General features: G+C 46.5%; 1 protein-coding gene across 2 annotated transcripts in view; it reads right to left on the reverse strand.

The window, feature by feature from the left end:
- Positions 1-278: 278 nt before the first annotated feature.
- Positions 279-6,766, reverse strand: part of mbd2 (methyl-CpG binding domain protein 2) — a 32,339-nt gene continuing 25,851 nt past the window's right edge. For both annotated transcript variants that reach the window (XR_007485254.2, XM_049737231.2), the window contains one exon: positions 279-821. The gene's annotated coding sequence lies outside the window, so the exon portion shown is untranslated. The remainder of the gene's footprint in view (positions 822-6,766) is intronic.

The raw sequence follows: 6,766 nt of genomic DNA on the forward strand, positions 1-6,766 counted from the left end.
CAAGGCCTACTACATTTTAGATGAATCGGATTGTTTGTGCGATTGGAAACATAAATGTAATTAGTGTTGCAACTCAATATGTGGGTTTGTTTAAAAGTAACAATATTATTATTAATGTATTATAACAATTAATAAGGTATCAAAAATGTATTAAATTGATCATAACCATATACAATTGTTATCTTTATACATATTACATATGACCAGAACAAGTTACGCTATATTTAAATGAAGCTACATTGAGACAAAGTCAGGTGGATGCATCGACCGACACAACATTTGCGAATATAATCATTTATTTACGGCAGTCTGAAAAATGTACATGACTGTTCTGTCAAGGTATAAAATTTGCATTAAATAAATTTTCATATTCATGTAAATTCATTACTCAATGAAAAACCCTGAATCTGAACAAAATTTTGACATCAAAAATCATCAGAGAGCACAGGAAGAGTAAATTAAGCAGTTAGCAAAGGCCGTCCAGCAGTTTGCAACCTGTTATCTTCTAATATGAGGGTGATGCTCATTTTAAAAATACTTATAATAAGTTTGAAACGGACACACAATAAGAGCTTATTTAAAAGTTCACGGAACGTTTTGATCAGAGGCTTGCTCTTTTTCCTCTTTTAGCAGAGCACTCTCTGTTGCTACAATAGTTACTGTTACTTGTTTTCATGTTAATGAGAGGCTTTTTATATGCGGTCTGATGTCACACAGGGGAAAGACTTGTTTGAAGAGGAACGCTGCACGAATTGTGTTTGTTTGCTGTTTCGGTCCAGATGAAGAGAATGATAAACCTGAGGCTGGTGAACAGAGGATCCCTGTAGAGAGAGACATAGATTGGACTTATTGTGTGTACTACAATCAACCAATAATTTAAATTTAAGACTTCATTTAAAACGACCATTTACTTCACATAATTTAGCATTTTTGTGATCTGTAGAAAACGCTCCTTTGAGATAATTAAAATAAATCATTCATTGTATGAAAATACTTATTTTTTTCATAAATGTTACTGCTAGCGCACACATAAATACCTGAAATATTATTATCATTTATTGACACAACAAGAACAAGAGATCTTGTAGCTTTGTGCAGAGCTGCAGAATGCAAATACGTATGTGGAACAGGTTGACATACTAATATCAAATCCAGACATTTTTTTTGTCTCTATGGCATTCTTTAGTTCTCACCATTTGTATAGCATGGATACCATTTCTGTTGAGTATAGATTGTGTTTTTATTTCTTAAATACAAGCAAAACAAATGTTATGGGCTCTGTATTCATGACCGGCGTTGAGCCAGCACGACACCTCCATTAACACCAAAAGGTAAATGTTCGATGAAACTTGTTTTTGCTTCAGAATATAACTCTTCTCTCTACTTTTAACACTCCACTCAGACCAAAATGACTCCTTCAGATGCTTAAAACACTCCTAATGAAAACACTCAGCACTGACAGTCTAGAGAGATGTTGCAGAACAATAAACATTAGCTTCTAAGGGAAAAAAAAAATTAAAACAAATGTGGAGAGCCTTCACGCTAACCATTAGCTTCCCCATTAACCTTCTGACACCTTCTCCCTATGAGTGCATTAACAATGGTGGTTGGGCTATAATTACAACTGCTTGGCTCTGGGGTATCTTTAGAAATATAAAAATCATCTTTCTGTTTGGTGCCATGTCAACTAATTTTCTGTCAAGCCGAATCTCTAAATTTAAAGCACCCATTTGAGTATGAATACCTCATCGAGCTGATTTTGGATTCTCTCTCTCTCTCTCTCTCTCTCTCTCTCTCTCTCTCTCTTTCTCTCTCTCTCTCTCTCTCTCTCTCTCTCTCTCTCTATTACGTTTCTAACATTTCACACTGATCCAATGCATGCTGGTGTTGACTTTGCAAGTATTTTTGTGTTTCTTATTTGTGATGATTATTTTTCTTTTCAATGAGAGCTGTGGCATCCACTAAACCTACATCATGGTTCTGTTATAATGCTCCATTGTTTTTCTTTTGTAATATTCCATTATCGCTGCAGCACAATAATTTCATGGCCCTGCGTTTCAATAATTTCAAACTTAAGACCAACAATCCCCAGCTCAGTCTTAATTACTTCCTAATAATTACAAAACCTTGATAATCTGCTGCTCAATCGAGGCAATTCAGATGACTGACAGCAGACATGCACTCAGTAGTTATCAGCGTTATGAAAGGCTTTTGAAGGAGATAATTCCTCTTCTCAACAACCACTAATTACTAAGAGCTGAAAAATGCCGCAGGAGTCTGAATCAGCTTCTTTTGGAAATTACAAGATATAAAGCAAATAATCTCCCTCTCACACAAACGCACTAAGCGTGAATATCCGACACTGTTTTCCTATCAAAAGCGTCTCAGTCTTTTCCAAGTCAGCAGCGGGCATCACAGTCTCGATCAGATAAAAAGCCAGCCTGCACATTTTAAAGAGAATTCAAGCATAGTGAAAACTTCCACAATCCATTTTCCCCAGAGTCAAAAGAAAAGATTAAATAGCTTTATTCTCTTCAGCATACCACTATGAAATGAAAAACCCATGAATGAATGTTAAGTGTAGAGTTAAATGTGGTAAGACTTTACTTCTATTTTTTTTTATCAGACACAATGGTACTTAGGTGTACCATAAATTTAGTTTTAAAATTTCAATAAAATTGGGACTCATACCCAGATAATAAACACAATGTAAAAGATAATAAACAACATGTATCTGCATTGTTTTTAATTTGTCATGTGGTCACGTTTATTTTCCGGATTTCTGTCTTGTCTGTGTCGTAACTTCACTTCCTGTTTTATTTTGTCATCCCTTCCGTTTCAGTTCGTGGTTCCTTCCTGTTTCTGTTGTCTTGTATTCCCTGATCCCGATTGTGTGTACCTGTGTGGTTGACGCTAATTGTCAGCACCTGCGTCCCTGCCCTTTTGTGTGTATTTAGTCCGTGTCTTCCCCTTGTCTTGTGCCAGTGTGTCTTGCCTCGTCCCGACCACCAGCGATTCCTTGACGTCCGAATTCCTAGTAAGATTCCTCCTTTCTGTCTCGCCCCAGAGCGACGCCTTTTGTTAGTGCCTTGTTCCCTATAGCCCTTTTTGTCTCGCCCGAGAGCGACGCTTTTTGTTTGGACTTTTTGCCGAGTGTTTCCCTCGCAAGAGGCGCCTTGAGTTGTATTTTTGGTCATCTTTTTGTTGGAATAAATCCGTGAAAAGAAAGACTCTGCATCCAAGTCCTCCGCCTTGTTCTCTGCCTGACAGTACACACTGGCCAGACATGGACCCGTCAGAGTCGGAGCACCTATGCGCCGCAGTGCGCTCCCACGCCTCACAGCTCGCTCCCACGCCTCACAGCTCGCCCAGCACCAGAAAGAAGTGGGCAATTTGGGCAAGGAGATCCGAGGGCTCGCAAAGAGCCAAGAAGATTTCAGAGGGGCGGTCGCCGCCCAGGTAGGAAAGCTGGGTCAGCAAATGCAGGACGTGCTCTCGCTTTTAAACGCGGGACCAGCAGCGACCTCCAGCCCATCCTCTGCTTCTCCCGTGACTCCCCTTGCCGTCGCTCCCATGACCGGCGGTGCCAGACTGGCTCCTCCAGAACGCTACTCCGGCGAACCCGGTCTTAGCCGGGCCTTTATTACTGAGTGCGAGATGCATTTTGAGAGGTCCCCGGCGGATTTCCCCACCGAACGTTCCAAGGGAAGGGCCCGCACGTGGGCCACAGCAGAATGGGCCAGGGATTCCATCTCCTGTCGCTCCCTCCCCGCTTTTGTCGGGGCGCTGCGTACGGTGTTCGACCCAATCTCCGCTGACCGAGAGAAGGCTCGGCAACTCTGTCAGATATCCCAGGGACAAGAGACCGTCGGGGATTACGCCATCCGTTTCCGCACGCTGGCCGCGGAATGCGGTTGGAATGCGAGGGCGCTGTATGACATCTTCCTCCGAGGCCTTTCCGGATCCATACAGGATCAGCTAATTCCCCTGGATCTTCCCACCGATCTCGACGCCCTCATCGCGCTGGCTATCCGCACCGACAACCGGCTGCAAGAGTGGAGGAAGCACCGCGGAAGCAGGAACGCCCCCGCCGTCGTGCCAGTAGCCGTTTCTTCCGCCCTAGAGGCGACTCGCCCCAGGCCGGACGGGGATCGGCAGCACCAGGAGTCGGGACCGATGCAGTTGGGCAGAGCAAAGCTGACAGAGGAGGAGAAGATACGACGACGCCAGGAAGGTAGATGCTACTATTGCGGTGAGCACGGACACCTCCTCCTCTCCTGCCCGGTGAGGAGGACCCTGAAGGTAAGCGCCTTCTCTGCTGCTCTGTCCCCGGGGCGAGTTCTCCCCAAGGGCCTGGTTACACAGCTGGGAAAAAATATAGAACTTGACGTGCTAATAGACTCAGGAGCGGATGAAAGTTTGATAGACTGGGTATTTGCTCGACGATGGGGAATAAAAGCTGAACTGCTGAACACTCCCGTGAACGCCAAGGCACTCAATGGACAGGCACTTTTCGAGATAACACACATAACAGAACCTGTCTCGCTGTCTTTTGGGCCCCACCATGAGAAAATACGACTACATGTCGTGACCTCCCCAATGAACCCCCTCATTCTCGGGTATCCATGGCTTCAACGCCACAACCCTGCTATAGACTGGGGATCAGGGGAAATAACGGGATGGGGGTCCTACTGTCAAGATTCATGTATCATATCTAACCCGCGCTCTGTGCCTTCTGCTCCAGACTCGGAAACTCCAGACTTGACCGGGGTTCCCGCGTGTTACCACCAATGGGCCGAGGTATTCAGCAAGGCCAAGGCTACCTCCCTACCCCCCCACCGTCCCTATGATTGCGCCATTGAACTCCTGCCGGAAACAACCATACCCAAGGGGAGGATTTATTCCCTTTCGGGCCCCGAAAAGCAGGCCCTGAACGATTATATAGACGCCTCTCTTCAAGCAGGGTTGATTCGACCGTCATCGTCGCCTGAGGGTGCGGGGTTCTTTTTTGTGGGCAAAAAAGACGGCACCCTACGTCCCTGTATTGACTACAGCCCCCTCAATCAGATCACAATAAAAAAACGGTATCCTCTTCCCCTGATGTCGACCGTGTTCGACCAATTACAGCAAGCCCGGGTGTTCACAAAGTTAGATCTGCACAACGCGTACCACCTAGTGCGCATCCGTGAGGGGGACGGATGGAAGACGGGTTTTAACACACATCGAGGACACTTTGAATACTTAGTAATGCCATTTGGCCTCACCAATGCCCCTGCGGTGTTTCAGGCCATGATAAATGATGTACTGAGGGACTGTTTGGATCAATTTGTGTACGTATATTTAGATGATATTCTGATTTATTCCCCGGATTTGGAGACCCATAGGTCTCACGTCGAGACAGTTCTGGGACGCCTCCTTGACCACCAACTGTACGTTAAGGCCGAGAAAAGCGAATTCCACACAAACACCGTATCTTTTCTCGGTTTCATCATAGCCCCGGGCAAAGTAAAGATGGACCCGGCAAAAGTGAGCGCGGTAACTGAATGGCCTACCCCTGACTCCCGCAAAAAGGTGCAGCAATTCCTGGGCTTTGCCAATTTTTATAGGCGGTTCATCAGAGGCTTCAGTGCTACAGCGGCTCCCTTGCATGCTCTAACGTCCCCTAAGGTTCCATTCTGCTGGTCGGCGGAAGCGGAGGCGGCCTTCCAGGAGCTGAAGAACCGCTTCAGCTCCGCCCCTATCCTCACGCTTCCCGACCCGTCACGACAGTTTGTGGCGGAGGTTCACGCCTCCAATCAAGGGGTAGTGGCCATTCTATCCCAGAGAGCCAAGAGTGACAACAAGCTCCATCCGTGCGCGTTCCTGTACAGACGGCTGACGCCAGCCGAACAGAACTACGACGTGGGAGATCGTGAACTGTTGGCGGTAAAACTGGCTTTAGAAGAATGGAGACATTGGTTGGAGGGAGCACAGCAGCCTTTTCTGGTCTGGACAGACCATAAAAACTTGGAATACATTAAGACAGCCAAGAGATTGAATTCTCGCCAAGCCCGCTGGTCGCTCTGTTTCAACCGGTTTAACTTTACTCTGTCTTACAGACCGGGATCCAAAAACACCAAGCCTGACGCGCTCTCCCGTGTCTACAGCCCAGGTCCGGAAGTCAAGAAGCCCGAACCCATTCTGCCTCCTCGTTGCGTGGTAAGAGCAGTGACCTGGCCTATCGAAGACCTGGTGCGGCAGGCCAATGGCAACGAACCACCCCCTAGTGGATGCCCTGAGAACAGACTGTTCGTTCCCGATCAATTACGGTCCCAAGTTGTCCATTGGGCTCACACCTCCAGACTCTCCTGTCATCCAGGCATGCGCAGAACCCTGTTTGTCGTCCAGCAGCTATTCTGGTGGCCCTCCATGGGGGCAGACGTCAGGGAATACGTCTCACCCTGTCCCGTCTGCGCCCGGAATAAGAACTCCCACGGCGCCCGTATGGGTTTGCTGCATCCCCTCCCCATACTCACTGTTGTAGACAGATTCCCGAAGATGGCTCATTTTATCGCTCTGCCCAAGTTGCCGTCCGCTAAACGAACGGCAACAGTAATGATGGACCACATATTCAGGATTCATGGTTTCCCAAAGGACATTGTTTCAGATAGGGGTCCCCAATTCATATCCAGGTTTTGGAAAGAATTTTGCAGGCTCATAGGGGCAACTGTGAGTCTCACATCGGGCTACCATCCAGAGGCAAACGGAACGCATCAACCAACAGTTG

Source organism: Syngnathus scovelli, chromosome 13 (genome assembly GCF_024217435.2).
Source record: "Syngnathus scovelli strain Florida chromosome 13, RoL_Ssco_1.2, whole genome shotgun sequence".
NCBI classification, from domain to species: domain Eukaryota; kingdom Metazoa; phylum Chordata; class Actinopteri; order Syngnathiformes; family Syngnathidae; genus Syngnathus; species Syngnathus scovelli.